Source organism: Saccoglossus kowalevskii, unplaced genomic scaffold (genome assembly GCF_978046115.1).
Source record: "Saccoglossus kowalevskii unplaced genomic scaffold, keSacKowa6.1 SCAFFOLD_24, whole genome shotgun sequence".
Taxonomy (NCBI): Eukaryota; Metazoa; Hemichordata; class Enteropneusta; family Harrimaniidae; genus Saccoglossus; species Saccoglossus kowalevskii.
This window is the reverse complement of record NW_028188618.1, coordinates 906,826-928,328: the sequence shown is the minus strand read 5'-3', so window position 1 is coordinate 928,328 and position 21,503 is coordinate 906,826. Positions and strand designations below refer to the sequence as shown.

Below are 21,503 nucleotides of genomic sequence, written 5' to 3'. Positions count from 1 at the left end.
CCAGTTCAATTGACACTTCTTTAGTTTACCAGCACGCAGACGACACCGCTCTCACAATTAGGGATGACCGATCTGTTGACCACACACTTGACATAATGCAACGATACGAAAAAGCGTCGGGTGCTAAACTAAATATCGATAAGTCAGAATATCTCGTGATCGGCAGTAATAAAAACCGTTCAGAGCGTCCCTATCCTTGCAAGCGTTGTACCGACGCCATAACTATCCTAGGTATTGTAATGGGAAATAATAAAAGCTCAGTGCAATGTCAAAACTGGGAAAACAGGGTAAACAAATGCCTTCACATTTTAAAAAGGTGGAGCCACCGGAAATTAACTTTCCGCGGCAAAACACTTGTTGCTAATGCCTTGGTTTCATCGACCCTGTGGTACACGTTATCTGTTTCGAGCATGCCCGAATATTACACAACGAAAATTAAAAACAGTATTGTAGATTTCTGTTGGAGTAACAAGAGGCATCAAATAAAATACCAAGTGATCACGGGTCCTATCTCTGAAGGCGGGCACAATCTTGTAAATATAGAATTTAAACAAATGGCGTTTCGTTTAAAATGGCTTAAACAACTCATGAACGCCGATTCACAACATAAATTTAAACACTTAATGTTATTCTACTTGAATAAGTACAGAAACTTGCAACTTGGCAAAAGTATCCTGAAGATTAATTTCGATAATAATAAAATATTGGATATTCCGCCATTCTATGCTGAAATTCTCAAGGCATGGGGAATGGTCGCCAACGGCAAAACCGTAGTCAACCTGAACCTTCATACCAAATAATGTACGAGCCATTATTCTGTAACCCTTTTATTGTTCACAAGAACAAGTCATTATTTTTTCAAGACTTTATTAACGCCAGGATTGTTCAGGTTAAGGACCTGACATATGAAGTTACACCGGGTTTTCTACCATTTTCTACTATTTCAGAGCTTGTAACTGCAACATCAACTTCTGAAGCGAGTGGACAGGGACAGGTTTATGATAAATACAGAGTTCTTCTAAAATCATTACCACGTGATTGGTTACAATATTGTTTTGAGAATGCCTGCTCGAACGAGCGCGACACGCTTTCTGTCACATTGCAAATAGAAACAAATAATATCGATATTATGCAAATGACAACTAAACAACTAACTGCCCTTGTTCGCTCGTGTCAGAAATCCAGCTCTCCACAATTATTTAAGCCAGCTTGCATTAATTATTGGGCTGAGAAATGTCCAAATGATCACTTAGACAGAATTTGGAAAAATATATACGGAGGCATAAAAGAAAATATTAGTTGTGACCTAGAATATCTTATTGTTCATAATTCACTTGTAACAAACGCTACCCTATATAATGCCAAAATTATAGACAGCCCTTTATGTAATTTCTGCACGTCTGACAACGATAGTATTTTGCACGCGTTCACTGAATGTACAACAGTACAGGAATTATGGACATACGTGTTCAGTATTACCGTCAAAATTTGTAAAGGAATTTCTAGTGCAAATAAGCAAGAATTAATTATTTTTGGTTTCCTTGATAAATCGGACAAATACGAATGGGCGGTCATAAATTTTCTAATAGGTCTGGGAAAATACTCCATTAATGCACGGCATCTGTTTCAGCGAAAGCACAGTAAAACAATGCAGCTCATTCCATATTTTAAGTATAAGCTAAAAGCTAAGCTTAAATTTGAATATGATCGCTTTTTGCATCATGATGATCTGTTACAATTCCAGTGTCTCTTCCAAGACACTCACATAGTGAAACATGTCGATACTCAAGGATACGAAGTAAACATCACATAGCTTACCCACAATGCACAACCTCTGATGCGAAATTCAACATGTATTATTAATGGTTACAACATGCCGATTCCACGTTTCCATCGTCGATAGGATTTGCACCACAATTTGACATTGTATTCCTATGAACGTTTATTTATAATCCGGGAATTCAATCATCGGAATCTGTACAGAGTTTACTTATTTTTATTACTGTTATTACTAATTACAATTACTGTAATCGCTCTGGGTTAAAAAGGGTGCCCTCAAGGTACTACTAGAATTACAAACAAACAGCTATCACGCTCAGCCTCATTCCACGTTTTCCATCGTCGATAGGATTTGCACCACAATTTGACATTGTATTCCTATGAACGTTTATTATTAATCCGGGAATTTAACCAACGGAACAAGCGCTAATGTGTGTTATAATTAATACTGTTTTTATAAAAACTCATGTCATAGTTATGTAAACTTTATATTCAATAAGAATAACAGAATGTGCAATATGTCTTTTTAACAAGGCTGTCCAGTGGGTCAGTCTTTTAATAAAAGAGAAAAAAAAAATACACCAGTTCTCGTCCAATCACTGAAGATAAGCTGCAACGGGCGTGGTTAGTACTTGCATGGGAGACCGGCTGGGAATACCACGTGCAGTAGACTGATGAACATTTTTATTCCACCGTACATACAAACTTTTTTCCATGATTTTTTTCCTCGCCGAAGCATTAAATGACATCCAATTGCGACGAATATTCAGTCTACTGCCAAACCAATGCAGAATACACCAGTTCTCGTCCGATCACTGAAGTTAATCTGCATCGGGCATGGTTAGTACTTGCGTGGGAGAACGGCTGGGAATACCACGGGCAGTAGGCTCATCAACAATTTTATTCCGCAGTACATAGTAAAATTTTTCATGGATACTTTGCCTAGCCGAAGCATTAAATGACATCCAATTCCGACGAAAATTCATTCTACTGCCAATGCATTGCAGAATACACCAGTTCTCGTCCGATCACTGAAGTTAAGCTGCATCTGGCTTGGTTAGTACTTGCACGGGAGACCGGCTGGGAATACCACGTGCAGTAGGCTCATCAACATTTTTATTCTACATTACATACTCACTTTTTCCTATGATTTTTTTCCTAGACGAAGCATTAAATGACACACAATTCGGACGAATATTCAGCCTACTGCCAAACCATTGCAGAATACACCAGTTCTCGTCCGACCACTGAAGTTAAGCTGCATTGGGCGTGGTTAGTACTTGCATGGGAGACCGGCTGGGAATACCACGTGCATTAGGCTCATCAACATTTTTATTCCACCGTACATACTAATTTTTTCCCGGAATTTTTTGCCTAGCCGATGTATTAAATTACATCCAATTCCGACGAATACCCAGCCTACTACCAAACCATTGCAGAATACACCAGTTCTCGTCCGATCACTGAAGTTAAGCTGCATCGGGCGTGGTTAGTACTTGCATGGGAGACCGGCTGGGAATACCACGTGCAGTAGGCTGATGAACTATTTAATTGCATAATACACCAGTTCTCGTCCGATCACTGAAGTTAAGCTGCATCGGGCGTGGTTAGTACTTGCATGGGAGACCAGCTGGGAAAACCTCGTGCATTAGGCACCTCAACAATTTTATTCCACCGGACATACTAACTTTTTCCCGGGATTTTTCGCCTAGCCGAAGTAATAAATTACATCCAATTCCAACGAATATCCAGCCTACTGTCAAACCATTGCAGAACACACCAGTTCTTGTCCGATCACTGAAGTTAAGCTGCATCGGGCGTGGTTAGTACTAGCATGGGAGACCGGATGGGAATACCACGTGCAGTAGGTCATCAACATTTTTATTCCACATTACATACTAAATTTTACCCATGATTTTTTGCCTAGCCGTAGCATTAAATGACATCCAATTCCGACGAATATTCAGCCCAATGCAAAACCATTTCAGAATACACCAGCTCTCCTCCGATCACTGAAGTTAAGCCCAATGGACGTGGTTAGTACTTGCAAGGGAGACCGGCTGAGAATACCACATGCTGTACATCAACATTTTTATTCCACCGTACATACTAGCTTTTTCGCTGGATTTTTTTGCATAGCCGAAGCATAAACGACATCCAATTCCGACGAATATTCAGCCTACTGCCAAACCAATCCAGAATACACCAGTTCTCGTCCGATCACTGAAGTTAAGCTGCATCGGGCGTGGTTAGTACTTGCATGGGAGACCGGCTGGGAATACCACGTGCAGTAGGCTCATCAACATTTTTATTCCACATTACATACTAACTTTTTCCTATGATTTTTTTGCCTAGCCGTAGCATTAAATGACATCTAATTCCGACGAATATTCAGCCTACTGACAAACCAATGCAGAATACACCAGTTCTTGTCCGATCACTGAAGTTAAGCTGCATCGGGCGTGGTTAGTACTTGCATGGGAGACCGGCTGGGAATACCACGTGCAGTAGGCTGATGAACATTTTTATTGCAGAATACACCAGTTCTCGTCCGATCACTGAAGTTAAGCTGCATCGGGCGTGGTTAGTACTTGCATGGGAGACTGGTTGGGAATACCACGTGCATTAGGCTCATCAACATTTTTATTCCACATTACATACTAAATTTTTCCTATGATTTTTTGCCTAGACGAAGCATAAAATGACATACAATTCGGACGAATATTCAGGCTACTGACAAACCATTGCAGAATACACCAGTTCTTGTGCGATCACTGAAGTTAAGCTGCATCTGGCGTGGTTAGTACTTGCATGGGAGACCGGTTGGGAATACCATTGCAGTAGGCTTATCAACATTTTTATTCCACCGTACATACCAAAATGTTCACGGGATTTTTTGCCTTACGGAAGCGTTAAACGACATGCAAGTCTGACGAATATTCAGCCTACTGCCAAACCATTGCAGAACACACCAGTTCTCGTCCGATCACAGAAGTTAAGCTGCATTGGACGTGGTAAGTACTTGAATGGGAGACCGGCTGGGAATACCACGTGCATTAGGCTCATCAACATTTTTATTCCACCGTACATACTAACTTTTTTCCGGGATTTTTTGCCTAGCCGATGTATTAAATTACATCCAATTCCGACGAATATCCAGCCTACTGCCAAACCATTGCGGAATACACCAGTTCTCGTCCGATCACTGATGTTAAGCTGCATCGGGTGTGGTTAGTACTTGCATGGGAGACCGGCTGGGAATACCACGTGCAGTAGGCTGATGAACATTTTTATTGCAGAACACACCAGTTCTCGTCCGATCACTGAAGTTAAGCTGCATCAGGCGTGGTTAGTACTTGCATGGGAGACTGGTTGGGAATACCACGTGCCATAGGCTCATCAACATTTTTATTCCACCGTGCATACCAACTTTTTCTCGGGATTTTTTGCCTTGCCGAAGCGTTAAACGACATGCAATTCTGACGAATATTCAGCCTACTGCCAAACCATTGCAGAATACACCAGTTATCGTCCGATCACTGAAGTTAAGCTGCGTCGGGCGTGGTTAGGACTTGCATGGGAAACCGGCTGGGAATACCATGTGCAGTAGGCTTATCAACATTTTTATTCCACCGTACATACCAACTTTTTCTCGGGATTTTTTGCCTTGCCGAAGCGATAAACGACATGCAATTCTGACGAATATTCAGCCTACGGTCAAACCATTGCACAACACACCAGTTCTTGTCCGATCACTGAAGTTAAGCTGCATCGGGCGTGGTTAGTACTTGCATGGGAGAGCGGCTGGGAATACCACGTGCAGTAGGCTCATCAAAATTTTTATTCCACATTACATACTAACTTTTACCCAAAATTTTGTTTTTGCCTAGCCGTAGCATTAAATGACATACAATTTCGACGAATATTCAGCCTACTGCCAAACCATTGCAGAATACACCATTTCTCGTCGGAACACTGAAGTTAAGCTGCATTGGGCGTGGTTAGTACTTGCATGGGAGACCGGCTGGGAATACCACCTGCAGTAGGCTTGTCAACATTTTTATTCCACCGTACATACTAACTTTTTCCCGAGATTTGTTGCCTAGCCGAAGTATTAAATTACATCCAATTCCGACGAACATTCAGCCTACTGCCAAACCATTGCAGAGTACACCAGTTCTCGTCTGATCACTGAAGTTAAGCCGCATCGGGTGTGGTTAGTTCTTGCATGGGAGACCGGCTGGGAATACCACGTGCAGTAGGCTTATCAACATTTTATTCCACCATACATACTAACGTTTTCCCGGGATTTTTTGCCTAGCCGAAGTATTAAATTACATCCAATTCCGACGAATAATCAGCCTACTGCCAAACAATTGCATAGTACACCAGTTCTCGTCCGATCACTGGAGTAAAGCTGCATCGGGCGTGGTTGCATGGGAGACCGGCCTGCAATACCATGTGCATTAGGCCCATCAACATTTTTATTCCACCATACATACTAACTTTTTCCCGGGATCTTTTGCCTAGCCGAAGTATTAAATTATATCCAATTCCGACGAATATTCAGCTTACTGCCAAACCATTGCAGAATACATCTGTTCTCGTCCGATCACTGAAGTTAAGCTGCATTGGGCGTGGTTAGTACTTGCATGGGAGACCGGCTGGGAATACCACTTGCAGTAGGCTCATCAACATTTTTATTCCACATTACATACTAACTTTTTCCCATCATTTTTTGCCAAGACGAAGCATTAAATGACATACAATTTCGACGAATATTCATCCTACTGCCAAACCATTGCCGAATACACCATTTCTCGTCGGAACACTGAAGTTAAGCTGCATTGGGCGTGGTTAGTACTTGCATGGGAGACCGGCTGGGAATACCACCTGCAGTAGGCTTGTCAACATTTTTATTCCACCGTACATACTAACTTTTTCCCGAGAATTGTTGCCTAGCCGAAGTATTAAATTACATCCAATTCCGACGAATATTCAGCCTACTGCCAAACCATTGCAGAGTACACCAGTTCTCGTCCGATCACTGAAGTTAAGCCGCATCGGGCGTGGTTAGTTCTTGCATGGGAGACCGGCTGGGAATACCACGTGCAGTAGGCTCATCAACACTTTTATTCCTCATTACATACTAACTTTTTCCCGAGATTTTTTGCCTAGCCGAAGTATTAAATTACATCCAATTCCGACGAATATCCAGCCTATTGCCATACCATTGCAGAATACACCAGTTCTCGTCCGACCACTGAAGTTAAACTGCATCGGGCGTGTTTAGTACTTGCATGGGAGACCGGCTGGGAATACCATGTGCAGTAGGCTTATCAACATTTTTATTCCACCGTACATACCAACTTTTTCCCGGGATTTTTTGCCTTGCCGAAGCGTTAAACGACATGCACGTCTTACGAACATTCACCCTCCTGTCAAACCATTGCAGAACACACCAGTTCTTGTCCGATCACTGAAGTTAAGATGCATCTGGTGTGGTTAGTACTTGCATGGGAGACCGGCTGGGAATACCACGTGCAGTAGGCTCATCAGCATTTTTATTCCACCGTACATACTAACCTTTTCCCGGGATTTTTTGCCTAGCCGAAGAACTAAATTACATCCGATTCCGACGAATATTCAGGCTACTGCCAAACCATAGCAGAATACACCAATTCTCTTCCGATCACTGAAGTTAAGCTGCATCGGGCGTGGTGAGTACTTGCATGGGAGACCGGCTAGGAATACCACGTGCAGTAAGCTCATCAACATTTTTATTCCACATTACATACTAACTTTTTCCCATGATTTTTTGCCTTGACGAAGCATTAAATGACATACAATTCGGACGAATATTCAGCCTACTGCCAAACCATTGCAGAATACACCAGTTCTCGTCCGATCACTGAAGTTAAGCTGCATCGGGCGTGGTTAGTACTTGCATGGGGGGTCTGCTGGGAATACCACGTGCAGTAGGCTTATCTACATTTTATTCCACCATACATACTAACGTTTTCCCGGGATTTTTTGCCTAGCCGAAGTATTAAATTACATCCAATTCCGACGAATAATCAGCCTACTGCCAAACCATTGCAGAGTACGCCAGTTCTCGTCAGATCACTGAAGTTAAGCTGCATCGGGCGTGGTTAGTACTTGCATGGGAGACCGGGTGGGAATACCACTTGCAGTAGGCTCATCAACATTTTTATTCCACATTACATACTAACTTTTTCCCATCATTTTTTGCCAAGACGAAACATTATGAATTACATACAATTCGGACGAATATTCGGCCTACGGCCAAACCATTGCAGAATACACCAGTTCTCCTCCGATCACTGAAGTTAAGCTGCATCGGGCGTGGTGAGTACTTGCATGGGAGACCGGCAAGGAATACCACGTGCAGTAAGCTCATCAACATTTTTATTCCACATTACATACTAACTTTTTCCCATGATTTTTCCCTAGCCGTAGCATTAAATGACATCCAATTCCAACGAATATTCGGCCTATGGCCAAACCATTGCATAATTCACCAGTTCTCGTCCGATCACTGAAGTTAAGCTGCATCGGGCGTGGTTGCATGGGAGACCGGCCTGGAATACCATGTGCATTAGGCTCATCAACATTTTTATTCCACCATACATACTAACTTTTTCCCGGGATTTTTTGCCTAGCCGAAGTATTAAATTACATCCAATTCCGACGAATATTCAGCCTACTGCCAAACCATTGCAGAATACACCAGTTCTCGTCCATTCACAGAAGTTAAGCTGCATCGGGCGTGATTAGTACTTGCATGGGAGACCGGCTGGGAATACCACGTGCGTTAGGCTCATCAACATTTTTATTCCACCGTACATGCTACCTTTTTCCCGGGATTTTTTGCCTAGCTGAAGTATTAAATTACATCCAATTCCAACAAATATTCAGCCTACTGCCAAACCATTGCAGAATACACCAGTTAGCGTCCGATCACTGAAGTTAAGCTTCATCGGGCGTGGTTAGTACTTGCATGGGAAACAGGCTGGGAATACCACTTGCAGTAGGCTCATCAACATTTTTATTCCACATTACATACTAACTTTTTCCCATCATTTTTTTGCCTAGACGAAGCATTAAATTACATACAATTCGGACGAATATTCGGCCTACGGCCAAACCATTGCAGAATACACCAGTTCTCGTCCGATCACTGAAGTTAAGCTGCATCGGGCGTGGTCAGTACTTGCATGGGAGACCGGCTGGGAATACCAAGTGCGTTAGGCTCATCAACATTTTTATTCCACCGTACATACTAACTTTTTCCCCGGGATTTTTTGCCAAGCCGAAGTCCTAAATTACATTCGATTCCGACGAATATTCAGCCTACTGCCAAAGCATAGCAGAATACACCAGTTCTCGTCCGATCACTGAAGTTAAGCTGCATCGGGCGCGGTTAGTACTTGCATGTAGACCGGCTGGGAATACCACGTGCAGTAGGCTTATCAACATTTTGATTCCACCGCACATACCAACATTTTCCCGGGATTTTTTACTTAGCCGAAGCGTTAAACGACATCCAATTCTGACGAATATTCAGCCTACTGTCAAACCATTGCAGAACACACCAGTTATCGTCCGATCACTGAAGTTAAGCTGCATCTGGCGTGGTTAGTACTTGCATGGGAGACCGGCTGGGAATACCACGTGCAGTAGGCTGATGAACATTTTTATTCCACCATACTTACTAACTTTTTTCCATGATTTTTTGCCTAACCGAAGCATTAAATGACATCCAATTGCAACGAATATTCAGCCTGCTGCCAAACCATTGCAGAATACACCAGTTAGACGCCGATCACTGAAGTTAAGCTGCATCGGGCGTGGTTAGTACTTGCATGGGAGACCGGCTGGGAATACCACTTGCAGTAGGCTCATCAACATTTTTATTCCACATTACATACTAACTTTTTCTCATCATTTTTTTGCCTAGACGAAGCATTAAATTACATACAATTCGGACGAATATTCAGCCTACGGCCAAACCATTGCAGAATACACCAGTTGTCGTCCAATCACTGAAGTTAATCTGCATCGGGCATGGATTGTACTTGCATGGGAGACGGGCTAGGAATAACACGTGCAGTAGGCTTATCAACATTTTTATTCCTCCGTACATACCATCTTTTTCCCGGGATTTGTTGCCTAGCCGAAGTATTAAATTACATCCAATTCCGACGAATATTCAGCCTACTGCCAAACCATTGCAGAATACACCAGTTCTCGTCCGATCACTGAAGTTAAGCTCCTTCGGGCGTGGTTAGTACTTGCACGGGAGTAAAGCTGCATCGGGCGTGGTTGCATGGGAGACCGGCCTGCAATACCATGTGCATTAGGCCCATCAACATTTTTATTCCACCATACATACTAACTTTTTCCCGGGATCTTTTGCCTAGCCGAAGTATTAAATTATATCCAATTCCGACGAATATTCAGCTTACTGCCAAACCATTGCAGAATACATCTGTTCTCGTCCGATCACTGAAGTTAAGCTGCATTGGGCGTGGTTAGTACTTGCATGGGAGACCGGCTGGGAATACCACTTGCAGTAGGCTCATCAACATTTTTATTCCACATTACATACTAACTTTTTCCCATCATTTTTTGCCAAGACGAAGCATTAAATGACATACAATTTCGACGAATATTCATCCTACTGCCAAACCATTGCCGAATACACCATTTCTCGTCGGAACACTGAAGTTAAGCTGCATTGGGCGTGGTTAGTACTTGCATGGGAGACCGGCTGGGAATACCACCTGCAGTAGGCTTGTCAACATTTTTATTCCACCGTACATACTAACTTTTTCCCGAGAATTGTTGCCTAGCCGAAGTATTAAATTACATCCAATTCCGACGAATATTCAGCCTACTGCCAAACCATTGCAGAGTACACCAGTTCTCGTCCGATCACTGAAGTTAAGCCGCATCGGGCGTGGTTAGTTCTTGCATGGGAGACCGGCTGGGAATACCACGTGCAGTAGGCTCATCAACACTTTTATTCCTCATTACATACTAACTTTTTCCCGAGATTTTTTGCCTAGCCGAAGTATTAAATTACATCCAATTCCGACGAATATCCAGCCTATTGCCATACCATTGCAGAATACACCAGTTCTCGTCCGACCACTGAAGTTAAACTGCATCGGGCGTGTTTAGTACTTGCATGGGAGACCGGCTGGGAATACCATTTGCAGTAGGCTTATCAACATTTTTATTCCACCGTACATACCAACTTTTTCCCGGGATTTTTTGCCTTGCCGAAGCGTTAAACGACATGCACGTCTTACGAACATTCACCCTCCTGTCAAACCATTGCAGAACACACCAGTTCTTGTCCGATCACTGAAGTTAAGCTGCATCTGGTGTGGTTAGTACTTGCATGGGAGACCGGCTGGGAATACCACGTGCAGTAGGCTCATCAGCATTTTTATTCCACCGTACATACTAACCTTTTCCCGGGATTTTTTGCCTAGCCGAAGAACTAAATTACATCCGATTCCGACGAATATTCAGCCTACTGCCAAACCATAGCAGAATACACCAATTCTCTTCCGATCACTGAAGTTAAGCTGCATCGGGCGTGGTGAGTACTTGCATGGGAGACCGGCTAGGAATACCACGTGCAGTAAGCTCATCAACATTTTTATTCCACATTACATACTAACTTTTTCCCATGATTTTTTGCCTTGACGAAGCATTAAATGACATACAATTCGGACGAATATTCAGCCTACTGCCAAACCATTGCAGAATACACCAGTTCTCGTCCGATCACTGAAGTTAAGCTGCATCGGGCGTGGTTAGTACTTGCATGGGGGGTCTGCTGGGAATACCACGTGCAGTAGGCTTATCTACATTTTATTCCACCATACATACTAACGTTTTCCCGGGATTTTTTGCCTAGCCGAAGTATTAAATTACATCCAATTCCGACGAATAATCAGCCTACTGCCAAACCATTGCAGAGTACGCCAGTTCTCGTCAGATCACTGAAGTTAAGCTGCATCGGGCGTGGTTAGTACTTGCATGGGAGACCGGGTGGGAATACCACTTGCAGTAGGCTCATCAACATTTTTATTCCACATTACATACTAACTTTTTCCCATCATTTTTTGCCAAGACGAAACATTATGAATTACATACAATTCGGACGAATATTCGGCCTACGGCCAAACCATTGCAGAATACACCAGTTCTCCTCCGATCACTGAAGTTAAGCTGCATCGGGCGTGGTGAGTACTTGCATGGGAGACCGGCAAGGAATACCACGTGCAGTAAGCTCATCAACATTTTTATTCCACATTACATACTAACTTTTTCCCATGATTTTTCCCTAGCCGTAGCATTAAATGACATCCAATTCCAACGAATATTCGGCCTATGGCCAAACCATTGCATAATTCACCAGTTCTCGTCCGATCACTGAAGTTAAGCTGCATCGGGCGTGGTTGCATGGGAGACCGGCCTGGAATACCATGTGCATTAGGCTCATCAACATTTTTATTCCACCATACATACTAACTTTTTCCCGGGATTTTTTGCCTAGCCGAAGTATTAAATTACATCCAATTCCGACGAATATTCAGCCTACTGCCAAACCATTGCAGAATACACCAGTTCTCGTCCATTCACAGAAGTTAAGCTGCATCGGGCGTGATTAGTACTTGCATGGGAGACCGGCTGGGAATACCACGTGCGTTAGGCTCATCAACATTTTTATTCCACCGTACATGCTACCTTTTTCCCGGGATTTTTTGCCTAGCTGAAGTATTAAATTACATCCAATTCCAACAAATATTCAGCCTACTGCCAAACCATTGCAGAATACACCAGTTAGCGTCCGATCACTGAAGTTAAGCTTCATCGGGCGTGGTTAGTACTTGCATGGGAAACAGGCTGGGAATACCACTTGCAGTAGGCTCATCAACATTTTTATTCCACATTACATACTAACTTTTTCCCATCATTTTTTTGCCTAGACGAAGCATTAAATTACATACAATTCGGACGAATATTCGGCCTACGGCCAAACCATTGCAGAATACACCAGTTCTCGTCCGATCACTGAAGTTAAGCTGCATCGGGCGTGGTCAGTACTTGCATGGGAGACCGGCTGGGAATACCAAGTGCGTTAGGCTCATCAACATTTTTATTCCACCGTACATACTAACTTTTTCCCCGGGATTTTTTGCCAAGCCGAAGTCCTAAATTACATTCGATTCCGACGAATATTCAGCCTACTGCCAAAGCATAGCAGAATACACCAGTTCTCGTCCGATCACTGAAGTTAAGCTGCATCGGGCGCGGTTAGTACTTGCATGTAGACCGGCTGGGAATACCACGTGCAGTAGGCTTATCAACATTTTGATTCCACCGCACATACCAACATTTTCCCGGGATTTTTTACTTAGCCGAAGCGTTAAACGACATCCAATTCTGACGAATATTCAGCCTACTGTCAAACCATTGCAGAACACACCAGTTATCGTCCGATCACTGAAGTTAAGCTGCATCTGGCGTGGTTAGTACTTGCATGGGAGACCGGCTGGGAATACCACGTGCAGTAGGCTGATGAACATTTTTATTCCACCATACTTACTAACTTTTTTCCATGATTTTTTGCCTAACCGAAGCATTAAATGACATCCAATTGCAACGAATATTCAGCCTGCTGCCAAACCATTGCAGAATACACCAGTTAGACGCCGATCACTGAAGTTAAGCTGCATCGGGCGTGGTTAGTACTTGCATGGGAGACCGGCTGGGAATACCACTTGCAGTAGGCTCATCAACATTTTTATTCCACATTACATACTAACTTTTTCCCATCATTTTTTTGCCTAGACGAAGCATTAAATTACATACAATTCGGACGAATATTCAGCCTACGGCCAAACCATTGCAGAATACACCAGTTGTCGTCCAATCACTGAAGTTAATCTGCATCGGGCATGGATTGTACTTGCATGGGAGACGGGCTAGGAATAACACGTGCAGTAGGCTTATCAACATTTTTATTCCTCCGTACATACCATCTTTTTCCCGGGATTTGTTGCCTAGCCGAAGTATTAAATTACATCCAATTCCGACGAATATTCAGCCTACTGCAAAACCATTGCAGAATACACCAGTTCTCGTCCGATCACTGAAGTTAAGCTCCTTCGGGCGTGGTTAGTACTTGCACGGGAGACCGGCTGGGAATACCACGTGCAGTAGGCTCATCAACATTGTTATTTCACATTACATACTAACTTTTTCCCATCATTTTTTTGCCTAGACGAAGCATTAAATTACATACAATTCGGACGAATATTCAGCCTACGGCCAAACCATTGCAGAATACACCAGTTCGCGTCCGATCACTGAAGTTAAGCTGCATCGGGCGTGGTCAGTACTTGCATGGGAGACCGGCTGGGAATACCATGTGCATTAGGCTCATCAATATTTTTATTCCACCATACATACTATCTTTTTCCCGGGATTTTTTGCCTAGCCGAAGTATTAAATTACATCCAATTCCGACGAATATTCAGCCTACTGCCAAACCAATGCAGAATACACAATTTCTCGTCCTATAACTGAAGTTAAGCTGCATTGGGCGTGGTTAGTACTTGCATGGGAGACCTGCTGGGAGTACCAAGTGCAGTAGGCTTATTAACATTTTGATTCTACCGTATATACCAACTTTTTCCCGGGATTTTTTGCCTAGCCAAAGCGTTAAACGACATCCAATTCTGACGAATATTCAGCCTACTGCCAAACAATTGCAAAATACACCAGTTCTCGTCTGATCACTGAAGTTAAGCTAACCGGACGTGGTTAGTACTTGCTTGGGAGAACGGCTGAGAATATCACGTGCAGTAGGCTCATCAACATTTTTATTCCACATTACATACTAACTTTTTCCCATGATTTTTTGCCAAGCCGTAGCATTAAATGACATCCAATTCCGGCGAATATTCAGCATACTGCCACTCCATTGCAGAATACACCAGTTCTCTTCCGATCACTGAAGTTAAGCTGCATCGGGCGTGGACAGTACTTGCATGAGAGACCGGCTGGGAATACCATGTGCAGTAGGCCCATCAACATTTTTATTCCTCATTTGATACTAAGTTTTTCCCATGATTTTTTGCCAAGCCGTAGCATTAAATGACATCCAATTCTGGCGAATATTCAGCCTACTGCCAAACCATTGCAGAATACACCAGTTCTTGTCCGATTGCTGAAGTTAACCTGCATCGGGCGTGGTTAGTACTTGCATGGGAGACCGGCTGGGAATACAATGTGCATTAGGCTCATCAACATTTTTATTCCACCGTACATTCTAACTTTTTAACGGGATTTTTTGACTAGCCGAAGTATTAAATTACATCAAATTCCGACGAATATTCAGCCTACTGACAAACCATTGCAGAATACACCAGTTCTCCACCGATCACTGAAGTTAAGCCCACTGGACGTGGTTAGTACTTGCATGGGAGACCGGCTGAGAATACTACATGCAGTAGGATCATCAACATTTTTATTCCACCGTACATACTAACTTTTTCCCGGAATTTTTTGCCTAGCCGAAGCGTTAAACGACATCCAATTCTGACGAACACTCAGCCTACTGCCAAACCATTGCAGAACACACCAGTTCTCGTCCGATCACTGAAGTTAATCTGCAATGGACGTGGTAAGTACTTGAATGGGAGACCGGCTGGGAATGCCACGTGCAGTAAGCTCATCAACATTTTTATTCCACATTACATACTACCTTTTTCCTATGATTTTTTGCCTAGCCGTAGCATTAAATGACATCCAATTCCAACGAATATTAAGCCTACTGCCAAACCATTGCAGAATACACCTGTTCTTGTCCGATCACTGAAGTTAAGCTGCATGAGGCATGGTTAGTACTTGCATGGGAGACCGGCTGGGAATACCACGTGCAGTAGGCTGATGAACATTTTTATTGCAGAATACACCAGTTCTCGTCCGATCACTGAAGTTAAGCCGCATAGGGCGTGGTTAGTTCTTGCACGGGAGACCGGCAGGGAATACCACGTGCAGTAGGCTCATCAACATTTTTATTCCACATTACATACTAACTTTTTCCCATGATTTTTTGCCTAGACGAAGCATTAAATGACATGCAATTCGGACAAATATTCAGCCTACTGCCAAACCATTGCAGAATACACCAGTTCTCGTCCCATCACTGAAGTTATACTGTATCGGGCGTGGTTAGTACTTGCATGGGAGACCGGCTGGGAATACCACGTGCATTAGGCTCATCAACATTTTTATTCCACCGTACATACTAACTTTTTTCCGGGATTTTTTGCCTAGCCGAAGTATTAAATTACATCCAATTCCGACGAATATCCAGCCTACTACCAAACCATTGCAGAATACACCAGTTCTCGTCCGATCACTGAAGTTAAGCTGCATCGGGCGTGGTTAGTTCTTGCATGGGAGACCGGCTGGGAATATCATGTGCAGTAGGCTTCTCAACAATTTTATTCCACCGTACATACTAACTTTTTCCCGGGATTGTTTGCCTAGCCGATGTATTAAATTACATCCAATTCCGACGAATATCCAGCCTACTGTCAAACCATTGCAGAACACACCAGTTCTTGTCCGATCACTGAAGTTAAGCTGCATCGAGCGTGGTTAGTACTTGCATGTGAGACCGGCTGGGAATACCACGTGCAGTAGGCTCATCAACATTTTTATTCCACATTACATACTAACTTTTACCCAAAATTTTTTTTTGCCTAGCCGTAGCATTAAATGACATCCAATTCCGACGAATATTCAACCTACTGCCAAACCAATGCAGAATACACCAGTTCTCGTCTGATCACTGAAGTAAATCTGCATCGGCCATGGTTAGTACTTGAATGGGAGACCGGCTGGGAATACCACGTGCAGTAGGCTCATCAACATTTTTATTCCACATTACATACTAACTTTTTCCCATGATTTTTTGACTAGACGAAGCATTAAATGACATGCAATTCGGACGAATATTCAGGCTACTGCCAAACCATTGCAGAATACACCAGTTCTCGTCCGATCACTGAAGTTATACTGTATCGGGCGTGGTTAGTACTTGCATGGGAGACTGGCTGGGAATACCACGTGCATTAGGCTCATCAACATTTTTATTCCACCGTACATACTAACTTTCTTCCGGGATTTTTTGCCTAGCCGATGTATTAAATTACATCCAATTCCGACGAATATCCAGCCTACTGCCAAACCATTGCGGAATACACCAGTTCTCGTCCGATCACTGAAGTTAAGCTGCATCGGGTGTGGTTAGTACTTGCATGGGAGACGGACTGGGAATACCACGTGCAGTAGGCTGATTAACTTTTTTATTGCAGAATACACCAGTTCTCGTCCGATCACTGAAGTTAAGCTGTATCGGGCGTGGTTAGCCCTTGCATGGGAGACCGGCTGGGAATACCACTTGCAGTAGGCTCATCAACATTTTTATTCCACCATACATACTAACTTTTTCCCAGGATTTTTTGCCTAGCCGAAATATTAAATTACATCCAATTTCGACAAATATTCAGCCTGCTGCCAAACCATTCCAGAATACAGCAGTTCTCGTCCGATCACTGTAGTTAAGCTGTATCGGGCGTGGTTAGTACTTGCATGGGAGACCTGCTGGGAATACCACGTGCAGTAAGCTTATCAACATTTTTATTCCACCATACATACTATCTTTTTCACGTGATTTTTTGCCTAGCCGAAGCATTAATTGAAATCCAATTCCGACAAATATTCAGCCTACTGCCAAACCATTACAGAATACACCAGTTCTCGTCCGATCACTGAAGTTAAGCTGCATCGGGCGTGGTTAGTTCTTGCATGGGAGACCGGCTGGGAATATCATGTGCAGTAGGCTTCTCAACAATTTTATTCCACCGTACATACTAACTTTTTCCCGGGATTGTTTGCCTAGCCGATGTATTAAATTACATCCAATTCCGACGAATATCCAGCCTACTGTCAAACCATTGCAGAACACACCAGTTCTTGTCCGATCACTGAAGTTAAGCTGCATCGAGCGTGGTTAGTACTTGCATGTGAGACCGGCTGGGAATACCACGTGCAGTAGGCTCATCAACATTTTTATTCCACATTACATACTAACTTTTACCCAAAAATTTTTTTTGCCTAGCCGTAGCATTAAATGACATCCAATTCCGACGAATATTCAACCTACTGCCAAACCAATGCAGAATACACCAGTTCTCGTCTGATCACTGAAGTAAATCTGCATCGGCCATGGTTAGTACTTGAATGGGAGACCGGCTGGGAATACCACGTGCAGTAGGCTCATCAACATTTTTATTCCACATTACATACTAACTTTTTCCCATGATTTTTTGACTAGACGAAGCATTAAATGACATGCAATTCGGACGAATATTCAGGCTACTGCCAAACCATTGCAGAATACACCAGTTCTCGTCCGATCACTGAAGTTATACTGTATCGGGCGTGGTTAGTACTTGCATGGGAGACTGGCTGGGAATACCACGTGCATTAGGCTCATCAACATTTTGATTCCACCGTACATACTAACTTTCTTCCGGGATTTTTTGCCTAGCCGATGTATTAAATTACATCCAATTCCGACGAATATCCAGCCTACTGCCAAACCATTGCGGAATACACCAGTTCTCGTCCGATCACTGAAGTTAAGCTGCATCGGGTGTGGTTAGTACTTGCATGGGAGACGGACTGGGAATACCACGTGCAGTAGGCTGATTAACTTTTTTATTGCAGAATACACCAGTTCTCGTCCGATCACTGAAGTTAAGCTGTATCGGGCGTGGTTAGCCCTTGCATGGGAGACCGGCTGGGAATACCACTTGCAGTAGGCTCATCAACATTTTTATTCCACCATACATACTAACTTTTTCCCAGGATTTTTTGCCTAGCCGAAATATTAAATTACATCCAATTCCGACGAATATTCAGCCTGCTGCCAAACCATTCCAGAATACAGCAGTTCTCGTCCGATCACTGTAGTTAAGCTGTATCGGGCGTGGTTAGTACTTGCATGGGAGACCTGCTGGGAATACCACGTGCAGTAAGCTTATCAACATTTTTATTCCACCATACATACTATCTTTTTCACGTGATTTTTTGCCTAGCCGAAGCATTAATTGAAATCCAATTCCGACAAATATTCAGCCTACTGCCAAACCATTACAGAATACACCAGTTCTCGTCCGATCACTAAAGTTAAGCGGCATCGGGCGTGGTTAGTACTTGCATGGAAGACTGGCTGGGAATACCACTTGCAGTAGGCTCATCAACATTTTTATTCCACATTACATACTAACTTTTTCCCATGATTTTTTGCCTAGACGAGGCATTAAATTACATACAATTCGGACGAATATTCGGCCTACGGCCAAACCATTGCAGAATACACCAGTTCTCATCCGATCACTGAAGTTAAGCTGCACGGGGCGTGGTTAGTACTTGCATGGGACAACGGCTTGGAATATCACGTGCAGTAGGCTTATCAACATTTTGATTCCACCGTACATAGCAACTTTTTCCCGGGATTTTTTGCTTAGCCGAAGCGTTAAACGACATCCAATTGCGACGAATATTCAGCCTACTGCCAAACCATTGCAGAATACACCAGTTCTCGTCCGATCACTGAAGTTAAGCTGTATCGGGCGTGGTTAGTACTTGCATGGGAGACCGGCTGGGAATACCACTTGCAGTAGGCTCATCAACATTTTTATTCCACCATACATACTAACTTTTTTCCGGGATTTTTTGCCTAGCCGATGTATTAAATTACATCCAATTCCGACGAATATCCAGCCTACTGCCAAACCATTGCGGAATACACCAGTTCTCCTCCGATCACTGAAGTTAAGCTGCATCTGGCGTGGTTAGTACTTGCATGGGAGACCGATTGGGAATACCACGAGCAGTAGGCTTATCAACATGTTTATTCCACCGTACATACCAACATTTTCCCGGGATTTTTTGCCTAGCCGAAGCGTTAAACGACATCCAATTCTGACGAACACTCAGCTTACTGCCAAACCATTGCAGAACACACCAGTTTTCGTCCGATCACTGAAGTTAAGCTGCATTGGACGTGGTAAGTACTTGAATTGGAGACCGGCTGGGAATGCCACGTGCAGTAGGCTCATCAACATTTTTATTCCACATTACATACTACCTTTTTCCTATGATTTTTTGCCTAGCCGTAGCATTAAATGACATCCAATTCCGACGAATATTAAGCCTACTGCCAAACCATTGCAGAATACACATGTTCTTGTCCGATCACTGAAGTTAAGCTGCATCAGGCTTGGTTAGTACTTGCATGGGAGACCGGCTGGGAATACCACGTGCAGTAGACTGATGAACATTTTTATTTCAGAATACACCAGTTCTCGTCCGATCACTGAAGTTAAGCCGCATAGGGCGTGGTTAGTTCTTGCACGGGAGACCGGCTGGGAATACCACGTGCAGTAGGCTCATCAACATTTTTATTCCACATTACATACTAACTTTTACCCATGATTTTTTTGCCTAGACGAAGCATTAAATGACATGCAATTTGGACGAATATTCAGCCTACTGCCAAACCATTGCAGAATACACCAGTTCTCGTCCGATCACTGAAGTTATACTGTATCGGGCGTTGTTAGTATTTGCATGGGAGACCGGCTGGGAATACCACGTGCATTAGGCTCATCAACATTTTTATTCCACCGTACATACTAAATTTTTCCCGGGATTGTTTGCCTAGCCGATGTATTAAATTACATCCAATTCCGACGAATATCCAGCCTACTGTCAAACCATTGCAGAACACACCAGTTCTTGTCCGATCACTGAAGTTAAGCTTCATCGGGCATGGTTAGTACTTGAATGGGAGACCGGCTGGGAATGCCACGTGCATTAGGCTCATCAACATTTTTATTCCACATTACATACTAACTTTTTCCCATGATTTTTTGCATAGACGAAGAATTAAATGACATACAAGTCGGACGAATAATCGGCCTACAGCCAAACCATTGCAGAATACAACAGTTCTCGTCCGATCACTTTAGTTAAGCTGCATCGGGCGTGGTTAGTACTTGCATGCGAGACCGGCTGGGAATACCACGTGCATTAGGCTCATCAACATTTTTATTCCACCAAACATATTAACATATTCCACTACTTTGCCGTACTTTGCCACTACTTTGCCGTACTTTGCCACCACTTTTCCGTGATTTGCCACTACTTTGTCATGCTTTGCCACTACTTTGAAATACATTGCCGCTACTTTGCCGTACTTTGCCACTACTTTGCAGTACTTTGCCACTACTTTTCCGTACTTTGCCACTACTTTGAAGTACTTTGCCACTACTTTGCCGTACTTTGCCACTACTTTGCCGTGCTTTGCCACTACTTTGAAGTACTTTGCCACTACTTTGCCGTGCTTTGCCACTACTTTGACGTACTTTGCCACTACTTTGTCACTACTTTGCTGAACTTTGCCACTGCTTTGCCACTACTTTTCCGTACTTTGCTTCTACTTTGCCACTACTTTGCAGTACTTTGCCTCTATTTTTCCGTTCTTTGCCACTACTATGCCGTACTTTGCCACCACTTTGGCGTGCTTTGCCACT

General features: G+C 43.2%; 66 pseudogenes; all 66 read left to right on the top strand.

Moving 5' to 3' along the window:
• Positions 1 to 2,548: 2,548 nt before the first annotated feature.
• LOC146726163 (5S ribosomal RNA) lies at positions 2,549 to 2,668 on the top strand (annotated as a pseudogene).
• Positions 2,669 to 2,764: 96 nt separating this feature from the next.
• LOC146726162 (5S ribosomal RNA) lies at positions 2,765 to 2,884 on the top strand (annotated as a pseudogene).
• A 96-nt stretch (positions 2,885 to 2,980) lies between these two features.
• Positions 2,981 to 3,100, top strand: LOC146726161 (5S ribosomal RNA; annotated as a pseudogene).
• A 96-nt stretch (positions 3,101 to 3,196) lies between these two features.
• LOC146726160 (5S ribosomal RNA) lies at positions 3,197 to 3,316 on the top strand (annotated as a pseudogene).
• A 214-nt stretch (positions 3,317 to 3,530) lies between these two features.
• Positions 3,531 to 3,650, top strand: LOC146726159 (5S ribosomal RNA; annotated as a pseudogene).
• A 306-nt stretch (positions 3,651 to 3,956) lies between these two features.
• On the top strand, positions 3,957 to 4,076 carry LOC146726158 (5S ribosomal RNA; annotated as a pseudogene).
• A 97-nt stretch (positions 4,077 to 4,173) lies between these two features.
• Positions 4,174 to 4,293, top strand: LOC146726157 (5S ribosomal RNA; annotated as a pseudogene).
• A 429-nt stretch (positions 4,294 to 4,722) lies between these two features.
• LOC146726156 (5S ribosomal RNA) lies at positions 4,723 to 4,842 on the top strand (annotated as a pseudogene).
• A 96-nt stretch (positions 4,843 to 4,938) lies between these two features.
• Positions 4,939 to 5,058, top strand: LOC146726155 (5S ribosomal RNA; annotated as a pseudogene).
• Positions 5,059 to 5,272: 214 nt separating this feature from the next.
• LOC146726154 (5S ribosomal RNA) lies at positions 5,273 to 5,392 on the top strand (annotated as a pseudogene).
• Positions 5,393 to 5,488: 96 nt separating this feature from the next.
• Positions 5,489 to 5,608, top strand: LOC146726153 (5S ribosomal RNA; annotated as a pseudogene).
• A 100-nt stretch (positions 5,609 to 5,708) lies between these two features.
• On the top strand, positions 5,709 to 5,828 carry LOC146726152 (5S ribosomal RNA; annotated as a pseudogene).
• A 96-nt stretch (positions 5,829 to 5,924) lies between these two features.
• LOC146726151 (5S ribosomal RNA) lies at positions 5,925 to 6,044 on the top strand (annotated as a pseudogene).
• Positions 6,045 to 6,348: 304 nt separating this feature from the next.
• On the top strand, positions 6,349 to 6,468 carry LOC146726150 (5S ribosomal RNA; annotated as a pseudogene).
• A 96-nt stretch (positions 6,469 to 6,564) lies between these two features.
• On the top strand, positions 6,565 to 6,684 carry LOC146726149 (5S ribosomal RNA; annotated as a pseudogene).
• Positions 6,685 to 6,780: 96 nt separating this feature from the next.
• LOC146726148 (5S ribosomal RNA) lies at positions 6,781 to 6,900 on the top strand (annotated as a pseudogene).
• A 96-nt stretch (positions 6,901 to 6,996) lies between these two features.
• Positions 6,997 to 7,116, top strand: LOC146726147 (5S ribosomal RNA; annotated as a pseudogene).
• Positions 7,117 to 7,428: 312 nt separating this feature from the next.
• On the top strand, positions 7,429 to 7,548 carry LOC146726146 (5S ribosomal RNA; annotated as a pseudogene).
• Positions 7,549 to 7,644: 96 nt separating this feature from the next.
• LOC146726145 (5S ribosomal RNA) lies at positions 7,645 to 7,764 on the top strand (annotated as a pseudogene).
• Positions 7,765 to 7,859: 95 nt separating this feature from the next.
• Positions 7,860 to 7,979, top strand: LOC146726144 (5S ribosomal RNA; annotated as a pseudogene).
• Positions 7,980 to 8,077: 98 nt separating this feature from the next.
• On the top strand, positions 8,078 to 8,197 carry LOC146726143 (5S ribosomal RNA; annotated as a pseudogene).
• Positions 8,198 to 8,501: 304 nt separating this feature from the next.
• On the top strand, positions 8,502 to 8,621 carry LOC146726142 (5S ribosomal RNA; annotated as a pseudogene).
• Positions 8,622 to 8,934: 313 nt separating this feature from the next.
• Positions 8,935 to 9,054, top strand: LOC146726141 (5S ribosomal RNA; annotated as a pseudogene).
• A 97-nt stretch (positions 9,055 to 9,151) lies between these two features.
• Positions 9,152 to 9,270, top strand: LOC146726140 (5S ribosomal RNA; annotated as a pseudogene).
• Positions 9,271 to 9,366: 96 nt separating this feature from the next.
• LOC146726139 (5S ribosomal RNA) lies at positions 9,367 to 9,486 on the top strand (annotated as a pseudogene).
• Positions 9,487 to 9,582: 96 nt separating this feature from the next.
• On the top strand, positions 9,583 to 9,702 carry LOC146726138 (5S ribosomal RNA; annotated as a pseudogene).
• Positions 9,703 to 10,262: 560 nt separating this feature from the next.
• Positions 10,263 to 10,382, top strand: LOC146726137 (5S ribosomal RNA; annotated as a pseudogene).
• Positions 10,383 to 10,478: 96 nt separating this feature from the next.
• On the top strand, positions 10,479 to 10,598 carry LOC146726136 (5S ribosomal RNA; annotated as a pseudogene).
• Positions 10,599 to 10,694: 96 nt separating this feature from the next.
• On the top strand, positions 10,695 to 10,814 carry LOC146726135 (5S ribosomal RNA; annotated as a pseudogene).
• A 96-nt stretch (positions 10,815 to 10,910) lies between these two features.
• Positions 10,911 to 11,030, top strand: LOC146726134 (5S ribosomal RNA; annotated as a pseudogene).
• A 96-nt stretch (positions 11,031 to 11,126) lies between these two features.
• On the top strand, positions 11,127 to 11,246 carry LOC146726133 (5S ribosomal RNA; annotated as a pseudogene).
• A 96-nt stretch (positions 11,247 to 11,342) lies between these two features.
• LOC146726132 (5S ribosomal RNA) lies at positions 11,343 to 11,462 on the top strand (annotated as a pseudogene).
• A 96-nt stretch (positions 11,463 to 11,558) lies between these two features.
• On the top strand, positions 11,559 to 11,678 carry LOC146726131 (5S ribosomal RNA; annotated as a pseudogene).
• Positions 11,679 to 11,773: 95 nt separating this feature from the next.
• Positions 11,774 to 11,893, top strand: LOC146726130 (5S ribosomal RNA; annotated as a pseudogene).
• Positions 11,894 to 11,991: 98 nt separating this feature from the next.
• On the top strand, positions 11,992 to 12,111 carry LOC146726129 (5S ribosomal RNA; annotated as a pseudogene).
• Positions 12,112 to 12,415: 304 nt separating this feature from the next.
• LOC146726128 (5S ribosomal RNA) lies at positions 12,416 to 12,535 on the top strand (annotated as a pseudogene).
• Positions 12,536 to 12,848: 313 nt separating this feature from the next.
• Positions 12,849 to 12,968, top strand: LOC146726127 (5S ribosomal RNA; annotated as a pseudogene).
• Positions 12,969 to 13,065: 97 nt separating this feature from the next.
• LOC146726126 (5S ribosomal RNA) lies at positions 13,066 to 13,184 on the top strand (annotated as a pseudogene).
• Positions 13,185 to 13,280: 96 nt separating this feature from the next.
• Positions 13,281 to 13,400, top strand: LOC146726125 (5S ribosomal RNA; annotated as a pseudogene).
• Positions 13,401 to 13,496: 96 nt separating this feature from the next.
• LOC146726124 (5S ribosomal RNA) lies at positions 13,497 to 13,616 on the top strand (annotated as a pseudogene).
• A 313-nt stretch (positions 13,617 to 13,929) lies between these two features.
• LOC146726123 (5S ribosomal RNA) lies at positions 13,930 to 14,049 on the top strand (annotated as a pseudogene).
• A 97-nt stretch (positions 14,050 to 14,146) lies between these two features.
• On the top strand, positions 14,147 to 14,266 carry LOC146726122 (5S ribosomal RNA; annotated as a pseudogene).
• Positions 14,267 to 14,793: 527 nt separating this feature from the next.
• On the top strand, positions 14,794 to 14,913 carry LOC146726121 (5S ribosomal RNA; annotated as a pseudogene).
• A 527-nt stretch (positions 14,914 to 15,440) lies between these two features.
• Positions 15,441 to 15,560, top strand: LOC146726120 (5S ribosomal RNA; annotated as a pseudogene).
• A 96-nt stretch (positions 15,561 to 15,656) lies between these two features.
• LOC146726119 (5S ribosomal RNA) lies at positions 15,657 to 15,776 on the top strand (annotated as a pseudogene).
• Positions 15,777 to 15,990: 214 nt separating this feature from the next.
• On the top strand, positions 15,991 to 16,110 carry LOC146726118 (5S ribosomal RNA; annotated as a pseudogene).
• A 96-nt stretch (positions 16,111 to 16,206) lies between these two features.
• LOC146726117 (5S ribosomal RNA) lies at positions 16,207 to 16,326 on the top strand (annotated as a pseudogene).
• Positions 16,327 to 16,422: 96 nt separating this feature from the next.
• LOC146726116 (5S ribosomal RNA) lies at positions 16,423 to 16,542 on the top strand (annotated as a pseudogene).
• Positions 16,543 to 16,641: 99 nt separating this feature from the next.
• LOC146726115 (5S ribosomal RNA) lies at positions 16,642 to 16,761 on the top strand (annotated as a pseudogene).
• A 96-nt stretch (positions 16,762 to 16,857) lies between these two features.
• LOC146726114 (5S ribosomal RNA) lies at positions 16,858 to 16,977 on the top strand (annotated as a pseudogene).
• Positions 16,978 to 17,073: 96 nt separating this feature from the next.
• LOC146726113 (5S ribosomal RNA) lies at positions 17,074 to 17,193 on the top strand (annotated as a pseudogene).
• Positions 17,194 to 17,407: 214 nt separating this feature from the next.
• On the top strand, positions 17,408 to 17,527 carry LOC146726112 (5S ribosomal RNA; annotated as a pseudogene).
• A 96-nt stretch (positions 17,528 to 17,623) lies between these two features.
• LOC146726111 (5S ribosomal RNA) lies at positions 17,624 to 17,743 on the top strand (annotated as a pseudogene).
• A 96-nt stretch (positions 17,744 to 17,839) lies between these two features.
• LOC146726110 (5S ribosomal RNA) lies at positions 17,840 to 17,959 on the top strand (annotated as a pseudogene).
• Positions 17,960 to 18,058: 99 nt separating this feature from the next.
• On the top strand, positions 18,059 to 18,178 carry LOC146726109 (5S ribosomal RNA; annotated as a pseudogene).
• A 96-nt stretch (positions 18,179 to 18,274) lies between these two features.
• On the top strand, positions 18,275 to 18,394 carry LOC146726108 (5S ribosomal RNA; annotated as a pseudogene).
• Positions 18,395 to 18,490: 96 nt separating this feature from the next.
• On the top strand, positions 18,491 to 18,610 carry LOC146726107 (5S ribosomal RNA; annotated as a pseudogene).
• A 214-nt stretch (positions 18,611 to 18,824) lies between these two features.
• On the top strand, positions 18,825 to 18,944 carry LOC146726106 (5S ribosomal RNA; annotated as a pseudogene).
• Positions 18,945 to 19,040: 96 nt separating this feature from the next.
• LOC146726105 (5S ribosomal RNA) lies at positions 19,041 to 19,160 on the top strand (annotated as a pseudogene).
• Positions 19,161 to 19,256: 96 nt separating this feature from the next.
• LOC146726104 (5S ribosomal RNA) lies at positions 19,257 to 19,376 on the top strand (annotated as a pseudogene).
• Positions 19,377 to 19,472: 96 nt separating this feature from the next.
• Positions 19,473 to 19,592, top strand: LOC146726103 (5S ribosomal RNA; annotated as a pseudogene).
• Positions 19,593 to 19,688: 96 nt separating this feature from the next.
• On the top strand, positions 19,689 to 19,808 carry LOC146726102 (5S ribosomal RNA; annotated as a pseudogene).
• A 96-nt stretch (positions 19,809 to 19,904) lies between these two features.
• Positions 19,905 to 20,024, top strand: LOC146726101 (5S ribosomal RNA; annotated as a pseudogene).
• Positions 20,025 to 20,120: 96 nt separating this feature from the next.
• On the top strand, positions 20,121 to 20,240 carry LOC146726100 (5S ribosomal RNA; annotated as a pseudogene).
• Positions 20,241 to 20,455: 215 nt separating this feature from the next.
• Positions 20,456 to 20,575, top strand: LOC146726099 (5S ribosomal RNA; annotated as a pseudogene).
• A 96-nt stretch (positions 20,576 to 20,671) lies between these two features.
• On the top strand, positions 20,672 to 20,791 carry LOC146726098 (5S ribosomal RNA; annotated as a pseudogene).
• The last annotated feature ends 712 nt before the right edge of the window (positions 20,792 to 21,503 follow it).